We start from the raw sequence: 17,239 nt of genomic DNA, 5'->3' as shown, positions 1-17,239 counted from the left end.
AGAGGTTAATCATGACAGGCGTCTCCCCGAGATACCTTCCACGATTAACCTGTAAGTGAAAGTAAAGAAACACACACAACGAAAAATCCTTTATTTGGAATAAAAGACAAAAACAACCCCCTCATTTACCTCTTTATTAATCCCCAAACAACAATTCAGGTCCGAAGTAATCCACACGACGCTTTCAGCTCTGATACATGAAGCGGACAGGGAGCGCTCTGTGTCCTCTCCACGCAGTACCTGAAGTGAGCCATGCTGTCACCGGAGACTTCACTCTGCAATGCAGAGGTCAAGATGACCAAATCTTCCCATGTTTCTCATTAGAGGCAGTGGCTCAATGGTTAGAGCTACTACCTAAGAAGCATTAGTTCATGAGTTCAAGTCCTGGCTGCCTCGGTCAAGAATTTAATTTATTTTTAATTTTAAACTATAATTATTTATTTATAATTATAATTTAATTTAATTATGCACTGAGGGGAGGAGCCGGACATCAGCTGTGAGCCGCGGGACACACCTCTAAAATCGCAGCAGTTCACGGAATGAGGCTGCATTGCTCTCTCCTCTCTCTTCTCTCTCTCTCTCCTATCCTCTTCTCTCTCTCCTCTCTTCTCTCTCTCCCTCTCTCTTCTCTGTCCCTCTCTCTCTTCTCTCTCTTTTCTCTCTCCCTCTCTCTTTTCTCTTTCTCAGACCTGGCGATGATCAGCTGACACTATAAGTCGAGCGGTGAGGCCGGCTTTTTACCGCCCGGCCGGCTAAACTATCAGCTGATGCTGTCGGACAGGAGTCTGCACAGAAGTGTGTAGTTTTTTTTTTTGCACTGATGCATCAGCTGATTGTATAAAAGCCGTTTATACAATCAGCTGCTGTGTAATGTGATTCAGGCCCTGGAACCTGACATCATCTGATCGCTTTGCCTTCCAGCAAACCGACCAGATGATATTGGATCTGGATTGGACGGCGCTGGACCCTTGACCCAGGATTACTGCGGAGGGGGGTTCTTTATTTCAATAAAGATGGAGTCACTTATTGTGTTGTGTTTTATTTCTAATAAAAAAAAACACAACACACAGAAAAATATTCTTATCTGTACTAGAAATTCATGGTGGCCATGTCTAACATTGGCGTCACACCATGAATTTCGGGCCAGTTGATAATATACAGCTAGCCCTAACCCCATTATTACACAGCGAGCCACCCGTCACCAGGGCAGCTGGAAGAGTTGGATACAGCGCCAGAAGATGGCGCTTCTATGAAAGCGCCATTTTCTGGGGCGGCTGCGGACTGCTGTACCTGGCTAGCATACAAAAACATGGCGAAGCCCACGTCATTTTTTGGGGGGGGGCAAAAAACTCCTGCATACAGTCCTGGATGGAGTATGCTGAGCCTTGTAGTTCTGCAGCTGCTGTCTGTCTGGAGGATAGCAGACAGCAGCTGCAGAACTACAAGGCTCAGCATCCTCCATCCAGGACTGTATGCTGGTGGGAGAGACAGGGGGAGCAGATCTACAAGGCTCAGCATGCTCCATTCACTAGTGTATGCAGGAGAGCAGACAGCAGCTGCAGAACTACAAGCCTCAGCATGCTCCATTCACTAGTGTATGCAGGAAAGCAGACAGCAGCTGCAAAACTACAAGGCTCAGCATACTCCATCCAGGACTGTATGCATGTATATTTCATCTCCTATAACACTCTCACTTGACAGATCATCAGCTTCATGCTTGGAAATCATAGGGGACACCACTACTACTTCCTTAGTTGGCTCCTTTTCTGTGATATCACCTTTCTGATTTCTGTTGTTACAGTGTGTCACTTCAGTTTCTGACTCCTCTTTCTTTTTCAGGATTTCACTGTCTGTCTGTACATTAGCGGTTGCTACTGGCAACGTTTCTTCCTCAACCTTCTCTGCCCACTCAGACGATATACCTTGCACTACCCCGCAGCGCTTATTACGTCTTCAGTGTCGGGAGGAGATTTTACCTTTCTCAACTGTCTGTACCTCACTGTACTTGCTCGTCAGGTTACTAGAGTCAGTGTCTTTACTAGAGTCATCGTCACTCCCCCTGGTGTCCTGGACTAACATGCCCCCACTTAACCAGGTGTCGACCCCCCTGTCTGGAGTTCTCCCGTTTTTAACGGTCACACTATCCTTTGTTACTGTAACTGTCATATCACTAAGGGGGGGCACGTCCATCTCTTTCTTTGGTCACCCCTAACTTAGTACTGTCACTTCTAGTAGGCACTGTCTTTCCCTTATTACACAATATCATACAACAAGGAACACTTTCAGCCTCCTGCTGTGTTAGGCTTCCTTTGAACCTTTCCGGCTTTTACACAAGCAACAGGCCATTTCCGCTATCGCCCACAAGTCCTCAAAAAAATCAAACTCCCGGCCTATTATAATGGAATGCAGTAAGTCAGGCACTACCCCAACATTAACGGATCCAAACACCCCATACGTCTCAATGACCACTCGGGACCGTGGATGGTCTCCAGTGTACCCATGTCTGCAGCTGGCTCCCATCCTTCTAAGAATCGGGTAGGTATCTAGTGTGCCCCTCACCATGGACACCAAGCTCACCGAGTCTACCAGCCCAGTCACATATTTGACATCAACTTCCACAGAACACAGACGTGACTTCTTATCAGCCGGGCAGTCTGTACCGCAGACCGGACACGCATAGCATGAACACCAATGTCCGTGGCTACTGTCCATCGGTGCCACTGGAACTTCATATTTGGGATGCTCTGCCCCATTTTGGGCAACACAGTCTAGAGGGGGTACATTCCCTAGCTACCCAAGGGAATTCTCAAGTGCCAGCCTACCCAGTTCCTCAGTGTGCCAGGCAGCTCCCTGGGCACCCCGGGACAGTACTGGCCCCAGAAGGGACTGCACCAAATTATCCGGTGCCGCCAGGTTCAGTCACCCTGCCAGCGACGTCTGTTGCTGCTGTCGCTCCTGCTGCTGTTGCTGTACCTCTTGGCTGCCAGTCTCCTGCAGTCACTGCTCACCAATCTGCACCAGGTACTTTAAGAGTATCTCATTCACATATGCTGCTCCAGTCATGGCCACTCAGCTTCGATCCAGAGTCTTCGTGGACCCGCCGATCCATCAGCAACACCTCTGCAGTATCCAGCAAGCTTCATGGACCCGCCGATCTACCGCAAACCGCTGCCAAATTTATTTATTTTTCCCCCCCGTGAAGTATGTCTTAGGCTATTGCCCTTAGCAACCTGGCTGCCATGCCCATATTCTCCATCATAATGTGATGACGTGAACCCCGAGCGTGTGGGGAACCATGCGTCAGGTAGCGGGATTGAGGCACATAGGAACACTTTGTCACTTAAACAATCTAGATGATTTATTCAAATCCTCATAAACCACGCCGTATAACGGGCCACAGCCACTCTCCCCGCAGGACAACAATGTCTCACTGTCAGTTTCAACCGCCGAGTGTCCATACAGTTCATTCTCTGGTATCAGCCAGTCCACATGCACTTTTCTCAGGGTTACCTGTCAGTCGCTTTGCAGGTTTCTATGTAGGCTCGACCTCCAGGGAGACTCTCTCACTGGCCTCACTAACCCGGTCCTCGGCACCTGCTGTCAGGTCAGAGCCCCAGTAGACTCTGCAACTCCCTGGACTCTCATAGCCCTTTGCTGTCTCAGCATGCACATGATCTCCTGACCATATGCTTTCAGCAAGATGGCTGCCACACTCATGTATGGGAGGCATGTGGATCACCTCTGACCATCTCATGAACCCAGCCCTGAATACATACTGCAATCCTCATGGAACTACAAGTCCCAGAGAAACATTCCAGGTTCAGATCGCAGAAGCCCTCCGTCTCTGCGGCACATAACGGCCATTCACAACATTGCCAGTCGCTACAGCACAATAGATATACACAGTATATCCGGGATAGTAACTGTCTCTCTCCCAGTCAGTCTGTCTGTCTATCTCTTTCTGTCTGTGTGTCGGTCTCTGTACGTGTCTGTGTGTGTGGCTCTGTCTGTGTGTCAGTCTCTTTCCCTGTCTGTGTTTCAGGCTCTAACCATGTCTGTCTGTCTGTCTGTCTCCATCTCTCAGTCTGTCTCTGTGTCAGTCTCTCTGTCTTTCTATCTCTGTGTCTGTCCGTCTCATTCCAGATCTGTCTCTTTCCCCCTCAGTCTCTTGTCCCCTCTGTATATTTTCCCCTCTGTCTCATTGCCCCTCTGTCTCTTGTCCCCTCTGTATATTTTCCCCTCTGTCTCTTGTCCCCTCTGTCTCTTGTCCCCTCTGTCTCTTGTCCCCTCTGTCTCTTGTCCAATATCTCTAGTCCCCTCTCTCTGTCTCTTTCCCAGCCTGTCTCTTGTCCCCTCTGTATATTTTCCCTCTGTCTAATTCCCCTTCTGTCTCATTCCCCCTCTGTCTCTTGTCCCCTCTGTCTCTAGTCTCCCTCTCTGTCTCTAGTCCCCCTCTCTGTCTCTAGTCCCGCTCTCTGTCTCTTAACCAGTCTGTCTCTTCCCCATTCTGTCTCATTCCCCCTCTGTCTCTTTCCTCCACTATCTCTTTCCCCTTCTCTGTCTCTTTCCAAGTCTGTCTCTTTTGCCTGCTCTTTTCCCCCCTCTGTCTCTTCCCCCCCCTGTCTCTTTTCCCCCCTCTGTCTCTTTTCCCCCTTCTGTCTCTATTCCCCCCTCTGTCTCTTTCCCCTCTGTCTCTTTCCCCCCTGTCTCTGTCTCTTTTCCCCCTCTTGCTCTTTTCCTCTCTGTCTCTTTCCCCCTATGTCTCTTTTCCCCTCTGTCTCTTTTCCCTCCACTGTCTCTTTTCCCTCCACTGTCTCTTTTCCCCCCTCTGTCTGTCTCTTTGCCCCTCTGTCTCTTTTCCCCTTTGTCTCTTTTCCCCCTGTCTCATCCCCCCCTCTGCCTCTTTCCCCCCTCTGCCTCTTTTCCCCCTCTGTCTCTTTCCCCCTCTACCTCTTTTCTCTCCACTGTCTCTTTTCCCCCCTCTGTCTCTTTCTCCTTCTGTCTGTCTCTTTGCCCCTCTGTCTGTCTCTTTTCCCCTCTGTCTCTTTCCCCCTCTGTCTCTTTCCCCCCCTCTGACTCTTTTCCCCCTGTCTCTTTTCCCTCCTCTGTCTCTTTCCCCCTCTGTCTCTTTTCCCTCCTCTGTCTCTTTTCCCTTCTGTCTGTCTCTTTTCCCCTCTGTCTCTTTTCCCCTCTGTCTCTTTTCCCCTTTGTCTCTTTTCCCCCTGTCTCATCCCCCCCTCTGCCTCTTTCCCCCCTCTGCCTCTTTTCCCCCTCTGTCTCTTTCCCCCTCTACCTCTTTTCTCTCCACTGTCTCTTTTCCCCCCTCTGTCTCTTTCTCCTTCTGTCTGTCTCTTTGCCCCTCTGTCTGTCTCTTTCCCCTCTGTCTCTTTCCCCCCTGTCTCTGTCTCTTTTCCCCCTCTTGCTCTTTTCCTCTCTGTCTCTTTCCCCCTCTATCTCTTTCCCCCTATGTCTCTTTTCCCCTCTGTCTCTTTTCCCTCCACTGTCTCTTTTCCCTCCACTGTCTCTTTTCCCCCTCTGTCTGTCTCTTTGCCCCTCTGTCTCTTTTCCCCTTTGTCTCTTTTCCCTCTGTCTCATCCCCCCCTCTGCCTCTTTCCCCCCTCTGCCTCTTTTCCCCCTCTGTCTCTTTCCCCCTCTACCTCTTTTCTCTCCACTGTCTCTTTTCCCCCCTCTGTCTCTTTCTCCTTCTGTCTGTCTCTTTGCCCCTCTGTCTGTCTCTTTTCCCCTCTGTCTCTTTCCCCCTCTGTCTCTTTCCCCCCCTCTGACTCTTTTCCCCCTGTCTCTTTTCCCCCCTGTCTCTTTCCCCCTCTGTCTCTTTTCCCTCCTCTGTCTCTTTTCCCTTCTGTCTGTCTCTTTTCCCCTCTGTCTCTTTCCCACTCTGTCTCTTCCCCCCTCTGTCTCTTCCCCCCTCTGTCTCTTTCCCCCCTCTGTCTGTCTCTTTGCCCCTCTGTCTGACTCTTTTCCCTCTGTCTCTTTCCCCCTCTGTCTCTTTCCCCATCTGTCTCTTTGCCCCTCTGTCTCTTTGCCCCTCTGTCTTTTTCCCCCTCTGTCTTTTTCCCCCTCTGTCTCTTTCCCCTCTGTCTCTTTCCCCTCTGTCTCTTTCCCCTCTGTCTGTCTCTTTTCCCCCTCTGTCTCTTTCCCCCTCTGTCTCTTTACTTCCTTTGTCACTTTTCCCCCTCTGTCTCTTTCCCCTTCTGTCTCTTTCCCCCTCTTTCTTTTTTCCTCCTCTTTCTCCTTCCCCCCTCAGTCTCTTCCCCCCCCTCTGTCTCTTTTCCCCCTCTGTCTCTTTCTCCCTCTTTGTCTCTTTTCTCCCTGTCTCTTTCCCCCTTCTGTCTCTTTTCCCCCTGTCTCTTTACCCCCCTCTGTCTCTTTCACCCCCTCTGTCTCTTTCACCCCCTCTGTCTCTTTCACCCTTTGTCTCTTTTCCCTCCTCTCTCTCTCCCCCCCCCTGTCTCTTTCCCCCTCTGTCTCTTTTCCCCCTCCGTCTCTTTTCCCCTCCGTCTCTTTTCCCTCTCTGTCTCCTTTCCCCCTCTGTCTCTTTTCCCCCTCTGTCTCTTTTTAACCTCTGTCTCTTTCCCCCTCTGTCTCTTTCACCCTCTCTTTTTAACCTCTGTCTCTTTCCCCCTCTGTCTGTCTCTTTGCCCCTCTGTCTGACTCTTTTCCCTCTGTCTCTTTCCCCCTCTGTCTCTTTCCCCCTCTGTCTCTTTGCCCCTCTGTCTGTCTTTTGCCCCCTCTGTCTCTTTGCCCCTCTGTCTGTCTCTTTCCCCTTCTGTCTCTTTCCCCCTCTCTTTTCCCCCTCTGTCTGTCTCTTTTCCCTCCTCTGTCTCTTTTCCCCCCTCTGTCTCTTTCCCCTCCTCTGTCTCTTTCCCCTCCTCTGTCTCTTTCCCCCCCTGTCTCTGTCTATTTTCCCCCTCTTGCTCTTTTCCCCCTCTGGCTCTTTTCCTCTCTGTCTCTTTCCCCTCCACTGTCTCTTTTCCCTCCACTGTCTCTTTTCCCTCCACTGTCTCTTTTCCCTCCACTGTCTCTTTTCCCTCCACTGTCTCTTCTCTCCACTGTCTCTTTTCCCCCCTCTGTCTCTTTTCCCCCTCTGTCTCTTTGCCCCTCTGTCTCTTTTCCCCCTGTCTCATCCCCCCTCTGCCTCTTTTCCCCCTCTGTCTCTTTCCCCCTCTACCTCTTTTCTCTCCACTGTCTCTTTTCCCCCCTCTGTCTCTTTCTCCTTCTGTCTGTCTATTTTCCCCTCTGTCTCTTTCCCCCTCTGTCTCTTTCCCCCCTCTGACTCTTTTCCCCTTGTCTCTTTCCCCCTCTGCCTCTTTTCCCCCCTGTCTCTTTCCCCATCTGTCTCTTTGCCCCTCTGTCTCTTTGCCCCCTCTGTCTCTTTGCCCCTCTGTCTGTCTCTTTGCCCCCTCTGTCTCTTTGCCCCTCTGTCTCTTTGCCCCTCTGTCTGTTTTTTTCCCCCTCTGTCTCTTTCCCCCTCTCTCTTCCCCCCTCTGTCTCTTCCCCCTCTGTCTGTCTCTTTTCCCCCTCTGTCTCTTTCCCCCTCTGTCTCTTTACTTCCTTTGTCTCTTTTCCTCCTCTGTCTCTTTTCCCCTCTGTCTCTTTTCCCACTCTGTCTCTTTCCCCTTCTCTTTCCCCCTCTTTCTTTTTTCCTCCTCTTTCTCCTTCCCCCCTCAGTCTCTTCCCCCCCCATCTGTCTCTTTTCCCCCTCTGTCACTTTCTCCCTCTTTGTCTCTTTTCTCCCTGACTCTTTCCCCCTTCTGTCTCTTTTCCCCCTGTCTCTTTACCCCCTCTGTCTCTTTCACCCCCTCTGTCTCTTTCACCACCTCTGTCTCTTTCACCCTTTGTCTCTTTTCCCCTCTGTCTCTTTGCCCCCTGCGTCTCTTTTCCCCCTCCGTCTCTTTTCCCTCTCTGTCTCCTTTCCCCCTCTGTCTCTTTTCCCCCTCTGTCTCTTTTTAACCTCTGTCTCTTTTTAACCTCTGTCTCTTTCCCCCTCTGTCTCTTTCACCCTCTCTTTTTAACCTCTGTCTCTTTCCCCCTCTGTCTGTCTCTTTGCCCCTCTGTCTGACTCTTTTCCCTCTGTCTCTTTCCCCCTCTGTCTCTTTCCCACTCTGTCTCTTCCCCCCTCTGTCTCTTTCCCCCTCTGTCTCTTTCCCCCCTCTGTCTGTCTCTTTGCCCCTCTGTCTGACTCTTTCCCCCTCTGTCTCTTTCCTCCTCTGTCTCTTTGCCCCTCTGTCTGTCTTTTGCCCCCTCTGTCTCTTTGCCCCCTCTGTCTCTTTGTCCCTCTGTCTGTCTCTTTCCCCCTCTGTCTCTTTCCCCCTCTCTCTTCCCTCTCTGTCTCTTTCCCCCTCTGTCTCTTTACTTCCTTTGTCTCTTTTCCTCCTCTGTCTCTTTCCCCCTCTGTCTCTTTTCCTCCTCTTTCTCCTTCCCCCCTCAGTCTCTTCCCCCCCCTCTGTCTCTTTTCCCCCTCTGTCTCTTTCTCCCTCTTTGTCTCTTTTCCCCCTGTCTCTTTTCCCCCTGTCTCTTTTCCCTTCTGTCTCTTTTCCCACTCTGTCTCTTTCCCCTTCTGTCTCTTTCACCCTTTGTCTCTTTTCCCTCCTCTCTCTCTTTTCCCCCTCCGTCTCTTTTCCCCCTCCGTCTCTTTTCCCTCTCTGTCTCCTTTCCCCCTCTGTCTCTTTTCCCCCTCTGTCTCTTTTTAACCTCTGTCTCTTTTTAACCTCTGTCTCTTTTCCCCCCGTCTCTTTCCCCCCATCTCTTTCCCCCCTCTGTCTCTTTCCCCCTCTGTCTCTTTCCCCCTCTGTCTCTTCCCCCCTCTGTCTCTTCCCCCCTCTGTCTCTTTCCCCCTCTGTCTGTCTCTTTGCCCCTCTGTCTGACTCTTTCCCTCTGTCTCTTTCCCCCTCTGTCTCTTTCCCCCCTCTGTCTCTTTGCCCCTCTGTCTGTCTTTTGCCCCCTCTGTCTCTTTGCCCCCTCTGTCTCTTTGCCCCTCTGTCTGTCTCTTTTCCCCTCTGTCTGTCTCTTTCCCCCTCTCTCTTCCCCCTCTGTCTCTTCCCCCTCTGTCTGTCTCTTTTCCCCCTCTGTCTCTTTACTTCCTTTGTCTCTTTTCCTCCTCTGTCTCTTTTCCCACTCTGTCTCTTTCCCCTTCTGTCTCTTTCCCCCTCTTTCTTTTTCCTCCTCTTTCTCCTTCCCCCCTCAGTCTCTCCCCCCCCTGTCTCTTTTCCCCCTCTGTCTCTTTCTCCCTTCTGTCTCTTTCCCCCCTCTGCTTCTTTCCCCCCTCTGTCTCTTTTCCCCCTCAGTCTCTTTCCCCCTCAGTTTCTTTTCCCCTCAGTTTCTTTCTTCCTCTGTCTCTTTCCCCTTTCTGTCTCTTTCCCGCTCTGTCTCTTTCCCCCTCTGTCTCTTTGCCCCCTCTGTCTCTTTGCCCCTCTGTCTCTTTGCCCCTCTGTCTGTCTCTTTTCCCCTCTGTCTGTCTCTTTCCCCTTCTGTCTCTTTCCCCCTCTCTCTTCCCCCTCTGTCTCTTCCCCCTCTGTCTGTCTCTTTCCCCCTCTGTCTGTCTCTTCCCCCCTCTGTCTCTTTGCCCCTCTGTCTGACTCTTTTCACTCTGTCTCTTTCCCCCCTCCGTCTCTTTTCCCCCTCTGTCTCTTTCTCTTTTTAACCTCTGTCTCTTCCCCCCTCTGTCTCTTTCACCCTCTCTTTTCCCCCTGTCTCTTTCCCCCCCTGTCTCTTTACCCCCCTCTGTCTCTTTCACCCTTTGTCTCTTTTCCCTCTTCTCTCTCTTTCCTCCTCTGTCTCTTTTCCCCTCTGTCTCTTTCCCCCTCTGTCTGTCTCTTTTCCTCTCTGTCTCTTTCCCCCCTCTGTCTCTTTTCCCCTCTGTATGTCTCTTTTCCCCTCAGTCTGTCTCTTTCCCCTTCTGCCTGTCTCTTTCCCCTTGTCTGTCTCTTTCCCCCTCTGTCTCTTTCCCCCTCTGTCTCTTTCCCTTTCTGTCTCTTTCCCCCTCTGTCTCTTTTCCCTCCTCTGTCTCTTTTCCCTTCTGTCTGTCTCTTTGCCCCTCTGTCTCTCCCCCCCTCTGTCTCTTTTCCCCCTTTCTCTTTCCTCCCTCTGTCTCTTTCCCCCCTCTGCTTCTTTCCCCCCTCTGTCTCTTTTCCCCCTCAGTCTCTTTCCCCCTCAGTCTCTTTCCCCCTCAGTTTCTTTTCCCCTCAGTTTCTTTCTTCCTCTGTCTCTTTCCCCTTTCTGTCTCTTTCCCGCTCTGTCTCTTTCCCCCTCTGTCTCTTTGCCCCCTCTGTCTCTTTGCCCCTCTGTCTCTTTGCCCCTCTGTCTGTCTCTTTTCCCCTCTGTCTGTCTCTTTCCCCTTCTGTCTCTTTCCCCCTCTCTCTTCCCCCTCTGTCTCTTCCCCCTCTGTCTGTCTCTTTCCCCCTCTGTCTCTTTACTTCCTTTGTCTCTTTTCCTCCTCTGTCTCTTTTCCCCTCTGTCTCTTTTCCCCTCTGTCTCTTTTTCCCTCTTTCTTTTTTCCTCCTCTTTCTCCTTCCCCCCTCAGTCTCTTCCCCTTGTCTGTTTCTTTCCCCCTCTGTCTCTTTCCCCCTCTGTCTCTTTCCCTTTCTGTCTCTTTCCCCCTCTGTCTCTTTTCCCTCCTCTGTCTCTTTTCCCTTCTGTCTGTCTCTTTGCCCCTCTGTCTCTCCCCCCCCTCTGTCTCTTTTCCCCCTTTCTCTTTCCTCCCTCTGTCTCTTTCCCCCCTCTGCTTCTTTCCCCCCTCTGTCTCTTTTCCCCCTCAGTCTCTTTCCCCCTCAGTCTCTTTCCCCCTCAGTTTCTTTTCCCCTCAGTTTCTTTTCCCCTCAGTCTCTTTTCCCCTCAGTCTCTTTCCCCATCAGTCTTTTTCCCCTTAAGTCTGTCTCTTTCCCCTTCTGTCTGTCTATTTTCCCTTCTGTCTGTCTCTTTTCCCCTCTGTCTCTTTCCCCTTCTGCCTGTCTCTTTCCCCTACTGTCTGTTTCTTTTCCCCCTCTGTCTCTTTTCCCCTTTGTCTCTTTCCCCCTCTGTCTCTTTCCCTTTCTGTCTCTTTCCCCCTTTGTCTCTCTTCCCCCCTCTGTCTCTTTTCCCCCTCTCTCTTTCCTCCCTTTGTCTCTTTCCCCTCCCTGCCTCTTTTCCCCCTCTGCCTCTTTCTCTTTTTAACCTCTGTCTCTTTCCCCCTCTGTCTATTTCTCCCTCTCTGTCTCTTTCCCCCTTTGTCTTATTTCCCTCCTCTGTCTCTTTTCCCTTCTGTCTGTCTCTTTGCCCCTCTGTCTCTTTTCCCCTCTGTCTCTTCCCCCCTCTATCTCTTTTCCCCCTCTCTCTTTCCTCCCTCTGTCTCTTTCCCCCCCTGCCTCTTTCTCTTTTTAACCTCTGTCTCTTTCCCCCTCTGTCTATTTCTCCCCCTCTGTCTCTTTCACCCTTTGTCTCTTTTCCCTCCTTTCTCTCTCTTTCCCCCTCTGTCTCTTTCCCCCTCTGTCTCTTTTCCCCTCTGTCTGTCTCTTTTCCAATCAGTCTCTTTCCCCCTCAGTCTGTCTCTTTTCCCTTCTGTCTGTCTCTTTTCCCTTCTGTCTGTCTCTTTTCCCTTCTGTCTGTCTCTTTTCCCTTCTGTCTGTCTCTTTTCCCTTCTGTCTGTCTCTTTTCCCCTGTCTGTCTCTTTTCCCCTGTCTGTCTCTTTTCCCCCCTCTGTCTCTTTTCCCCCCTCTATCTCTTTTCCCCCCTCTGTCTCTTTTCCCTCCTCTGTCTCATTCCCCCCTCTCTCTTTTGCCCCTCTGTCTCTTTTCCCCCTCTGTATCTTTTTCCTCTCTGTCTCTTTTCCCCCCTCTGTCTCTTTTACCCTGTTTGTCACTTTCTCTTTGTAACCTCGGTCTCTTTCCCCCTCTGTCTCTTTCTCCCTCTGTCTCTTTTCCCCCTGTCTCTTTTCCCCCTGTCTCTTTTCCCCCTGTCTCTTTTCCCCCTGTCTCTTTTCCCCCTGTCTCTTTCCCCCTGTCTCTTTCCCCCTCTGTCTCTTTTCCCCTTGTCTCTTTCCCCCTCTGTCTCTTTACCCCCTCTGTCTCTTTCACGCTTTGCCTCTTTTCCCTCCTCTCTCTCTTTCCCCCTCTGTCTCTTTCCCCCTTTGTCTCTTTCACCTTCTCTTTTTAACCTCTGTCTCTTTCCCCCTCTGTCTGTCTCTTTGCCCCTCAGTCTGTCTCTTAGCCCCTCGGTCTCTTTCCTCCTCTGTCTCTTTCCCCCTCTGTCTCTTTCTTCCTCTGTCTCTTTCCCCCTCTGTCTCTTTGCCCCCTCTGTCTCTTTGCCCCCTCTGTCTCTTTGCCCCTCTGTCTCTTTGCCCCTCTGTCTGTCTCTTTTCCCCTCTGTCTCTTTCCCCCTCTCTCTTCCCCCTCTGTCTGTCTCTTTCCCCCTCTGTCTCTTTACTTCCTTTGTCTCTTTTCCTCCTCTGTCTCTTTTCCCCTCTGTCTCTTTTCCCCTCTTTCTTTTTTCCTCCTCTTTCTCATTCCCCCCTCAGTCTCTTCCCCCCCTCTGTCTCTTTTCCCCCTGTCTCTTTCCCCCTTCTGTCTCTTTTCCCCCTGTCTCTTTCACCCCCTCTGTCTCTTTTCCCTCCTCTCTCTCTTTTCCCCCTCCGTCTCTTTTCCCTCTCTGTCTCCTTCCCCCCTCTGTCTCTTTTCCCCCTCTGTCTCTTTCCCCCCCTGTCTCTTTCCCCCTCTGTCTCTTTCCCCCTCTGTCTCTTCCCCCCTCTGTCTCTTTCCCCCTCTGTCTCTTTCCCCCTCTGTCTGTCTCTTTGCCCCTCTGTCTGACTCTTTTCCCTTTGTCTCTTTCCCAATCTGTCTCTTTCCCCCTCTGTCTCTTTCCCCCCTCTGTCTGTCTCTTTGCCCCTCTGTCTGACTCTTTCCCCCTCTGTCTCTTTCCTCCTCTGTCTCTTTGCCCCTCTGTCTCTTTGCCCCCTCTGTCTCTTTGCCCCTCTGTCTGTCTCTTTCCCCCTCTGTCTGTCTCTTTTCCTCTCTGTCTCTTTCCCCCTCTGTCTCTTTACTTCCTTTGTCTCTTTTCCTCCTCTGTCTCTTTTCCCCTCTGTCTCTTTTCCTCCTCTTTCTCCTTCCCCCCTCAGTCTCTTCCCCCCCCCTGTCTCTTTTCCCCTTCTGTCTCTTTTCCCCCTGTCTCTTTACCCCCCTCTGTCTCTTTCACCCCCCTGTGTCTCTTTCACCCCCTCTGTCTCTTTCACCCTTTGTCTCTTTTCCCTCCTCTCTCTCTTTTCCCCCTCCGTCTCTTTTCCCCCTCCGTCTCTTTTCCCTCTCTGTCTCCTTTCCCCCTCTGTCTCTTTTCCCCCTCTGTCTCTTTTTAACCTCTGTCTCTTTCCCCCCTGTCTCTTTCCCCCTCTGTCTCTTTCCCCCTCTGTCTCTTCCCCCCTCTGTCTCTTCCCCCCTCTGTTTCTTTGCCCCTCTGTCTCTTTGCCCCTCTGTCTGACTCTTTTCCCTCTGTCTCTTTCCCCCTCTGTCCCTTTCCACCTCTGTCTCTTTGCCCCTCTGTCTCTTTGCCCCTCTGTCTCTCTTTTGCCCCCTCTGTCTCTTTGCCCCTCTGTCTCTTTCCCCTCTGTCTGTCTCTTTTCCCCTCTGTCTGTCTCTTTCCCCCTCTGTCTTTTTCCCCCTCTCTCTTCCCCCCTCTGTCTGTCTCTTTTCCCCCTCTGTCTCTTCCCCCCTCTGTCTCTTCCCCCTCTGTCTCTTTTCCCCCTCTGTCTCTTTCCCCCTCTGTCTCTTTACGTCCTTTGTCTCTTTTCCTCCTCTCTCTCTTCCCCCCCTGTCTCTTTCCCCCTCTGTCTCTTTCCACCTCTGTCTCTTTCCACCTCTGTCTCTTTTCCCCCTCCGTCTCTTTTCCCCCCTCCGTCTCTTTTCCCCCTCTGTCTCTTTCTCTTTTTAACCTCTGTCTCTTCCCCCCTCTGTCTCTTTCACCCTCTCTTTTCCCCCTGTCTCTTTCCCCCCGTCTCTTTACCCCCCTCTGTCTCTTTCACCCTTTGTCTCTTTTCCCTCTTCTCTCTCTTTCCCCCTCTGTCTCTTTTCCCCTCTGTCTCTTTCCCCCTCTGTCTGTCTCTTTTCCTCTCTGTCTCTTTCCCCCTCTGTCTCTTTCCCCCTCTGTCTCTTACCCCCTCTGTCTCTTTCCCCCCTCTGTCTCTTTCCCCCCTCTGTCTCTTTTCCCCTCTGTATGTCTCTTTTCCCCTCAGTCTCTTTCCCCCTGTGTCTCTTTCCCTTTCTGTCTCTTTCCCCCTCTGTCTCTTTTCCCTCCTCTGTCTCTTTTCCCTTCTGTCTGTCTCTTTGCCCCTCTGTCTCTCCCCCCCTCTGTCTCTTTTCCCCCTTTCTCTTTCCTCCCTCTGTCTCTTTCCCCCCTCTGTCTCTTTTCCCCCTCTGTCTCTTTCCCCCTCAGTTTCTTTTCCCCTCAGTTTCTTTTCCCCTCAGTCTCTTTTCCCCTCAGTCTCTTTCCCCATCAGTCTTTTTCCCCTTAAGTCTGTCTCTTTCCCCTTCTGTCTGTCTATTTTCCCTTCTGTCTGTCTATTTTCCCCTCTGTCTCTTTCCCCTTCTGCCTGTCTCTTTCCCCTACTGTCTGTTTCTTTTCCCCTGTCTGTCTCTTTTCCCCTTTGTCTCTTTCCCCCTCTGTCTCTTTCCCTTTCTGTCTCTTTCCCCCTTTGTCTCTTTTCCCTCCTCTGTCTCTTTTCCCTTCTGTCTGTCTCTTTGCCCCTCTGTCTGTCTCTTTTCCCCTCTGTCTCTTCCCCCCCTCTGTCTCTTTTCCCTCTCTCTCTTTCCTCCCTTTGTCTCTTTCCCCTCCCTGCCTCTTTTCCCCCTCTGCCTCTTTCTCTTTTTAACCTCTGTCTCTTTCCCCCTCTGTCTATTTCTCCCTCTCTGTCTCTTTCCCCCTTTGTCTTATTTCCCTCCTCTGTCTCTTTTCCCTTCTGTCTGTCTCTTTGCCCCTCTGTCTGTCTCTTTTCCCCTCTGTCTCTTCCCCCCCTCTGTCTCTTTTCCCCCTCTCTCTTTCCTCCCTCTGTCTCTTCCCCCCCCCTGCCTCTTTTCCCCCTCTGCCTCTTTCTCTTTTTAACCTCTGTCTCTTTCCCCCTCTGTCTATTTCTCCCCCTCTGTCTCTTTCACCCTTTGTCTCTTTTCCCTCCTTTCTCTCTCTTTCCCCCCCTCTGTCTCTTTCCCCCTCTGTCTCTTTTCCCCTCTGTCTGTCTCTTTTCCCCTCAGTCTCTTTCCCCCTCAGTCTGTCTCTTTTCCCTTCTGTCTGTCTCTTTTCCCCTGTCTGACTCTTTTCCCCTGTCTGTCTCTTTTCCCCCCTCTGTCTCTTTTCCCTCCTCTGTCTCTTTCCCCCCTCTCTCTTTTGCCCCTCTGTCTGTTTTCCCCCTCTGTCTCTTTTCCCCCTCTGTATCTTTTTCCTCTCTGTCTCTTTTCCCCCCTCTGTCTCTTTTACCCTGTTTGTCTCTTTTACCCCTCTGTCTCTTTCTCTTTGTAACCTCGGTCTCTTTCCCCCTCTGTCTCTTTCTCCCTCTGTCTCTTTTCCCCCTGTCTCTTTTCCCCTGTCTCTTTTCCCCTGTCTCTTTCCCCCTGTCTCTTTCCCCCTGTCTCTTTCCCCCTGTCTCTTTCCCCCTCTGTCTCTTTTCCCCCTGTCTCTTTCCCCCCTCTGCCTCTTTCCCCCTCTGCCTCTTTCCCCCTCTGTCTCTTTCCCCCTCTGTCTCTTGTCCCCTCCACTGTCTTTCCCCTCCACTGTCTCTTTCCCCTCCACTGTCTCTTTTCCCCCCTCTGTCTCTTTCCCCTCTGCCTCTTTCCCCCCTCTGCCTCTTTCCCCCTCTGTCTCTTTCCCCCTATGTCTCTTTCCCCCTCTGTATCTTGTCCCCTCCACTGTCTTTCCCCTCCACTGTCTCTTTCCCCTCCACTGTCTCTTTCCCCTCCACTGTCTATTTTCCCTCCACTGTCTATTTTCCCTCTACTGTCTCTTTTCCCTCCACTGTCTCTTTTCCCTCCACTGTCTCTTTTCCCTCCACTGTCTCTTTTCCCTCCACTGTCTCTCTCCCCCTGGCTCTGTCTCTTTCCCCCTCTGTCTCTTTCCCCCTTTGTCTTATTTCCCTCCTCTGTCTCTTTTCCCTTCTGTCTGTCTCTTTGCCCCTCTCTGTCTCTTTTCCCCTCTGTCTCTTCCCCCCTCTGTCTCTTTTCCCCCTCTCTCTTTCCTCCCTCTGTCTCTTTCCCCCCCTGCCTCTTTTCCCCCTCTGCCTCTTTCTCTTTTTAACCTCTGTCTCTTTCCCCCTCTGTCTATTTCTCCCCCTCTGTCTCTTTCACCCTTTGTCTCTTTTCCCTCCTTTCTCTCTCTTTCCCCCCTCTGTCTCTTTCCCCCTCTGTCTCTTTTCCCCTCTGTCTGTCTCTTTTCCCCTCAGTCTCTTTCCCCCTCAGTCTGTCTCTTTTCCCTTCTGTCTGTCTCTTTTCCCCTGTCTGTCTCTTTTCCCCTGTCTGTCTCTTTTCCCCCCTCTGTCTCTTTTCCCTCCTCTGTCTCTTTCCCCCCTCTCTCTTTTGCCCGTCTGTCTCTTTTCCCCCTCTGTATCTTTTTCCTCTCTGTCTCTTTTCCCCCCTCTGTCTCTTTTACCCTGTTTGTCTCTTTTACCCCTCTGTCTCTTTCTCTTTGTAACCTCGGTCTCTTTCCCCCTCTGTCTCTTTCTCCCTCTGTCTCTTTCCCCCTGTCTCTTTTCCCCTGTCTCTTTTCCCCTGTCTCTTTCCCCCTGTCTCTTTCCCCCTGTCTCTTTCCCCCTCTGTCTCTTTCCCCCCTCTGTCTCTTTACCCCCCTCTGTCTCTTTACCCCCCTCTGTCTCTTTCACGCTTTGCCTCTTTTCCCTCCTCTCTCTCTTTCCCCCTCTGTCTCTTTCCCCCCTCTGTCTCTTTTCTCCCTCTGTCTCTTTCCCCCTCTGTCTCTTTCACCTTCTATTTTTAACCTCTGTCTTTTCCCCCTCTGTCTGTCTCTTTGCCCCTCTGTCTGACTCTTTTCCCTCTGTCTCTTTCCCCCTCTGTCTCTTTCCCCCTCTGTCTCTTTGCCCCTCAGTCTCTTTCCTCCTCTGTCTCTTTCCCCCTCTGTCTCTTTCTTCCTCTGTCTCTTTCCCCTTTCTGTCTCTTTCCCCCTCTGTCTCTCTCCCCCTGGCTGTCTCTTTTCCCCTCTGTCTCTTTCCCCCTCTGTCTCTTGTCCCCTCCACTGTCTCTTTCCCCTCCACTGTCTATTTTCC

General features: G+C 51.5%; 1 protein-coding gene across 3 annotated transcripts in view; it reads right to left on the bottom strand.

The window, feature by feature from the left end:
- The window catches only part of LYST (lysosomal trafficking regulator), a 1,763,279-nt gene that overhangs the window by 53,212 nt on the left and 1,692,828 nt on the right, over nucleotides 1-17,239 (bottom strand). The window lies entirely within an intron of this gene.

This window comes from Anomaloglossus baeobatrachus, chromosome 3, assembly GCF_048569485.1.
Source record: "Anomaloglossus baeobatrachus isolate aAnoBae1 chromosome 3, aAnoBae1.hap1, whole genome shotgun sequence".
Classification (NCBI taxonomy): Eukaryota; Metazoa; Chordata; class Amphibia; order Anura; family Aromobatidae; genus Anomaloglossus; species Anomaloglossus baeobatrachus.
The sequence above is the reverse complement of the archived record's forward strand: the minus strand, read 5'-3'. Positions and strand labels throughout refer to the sequence as shown.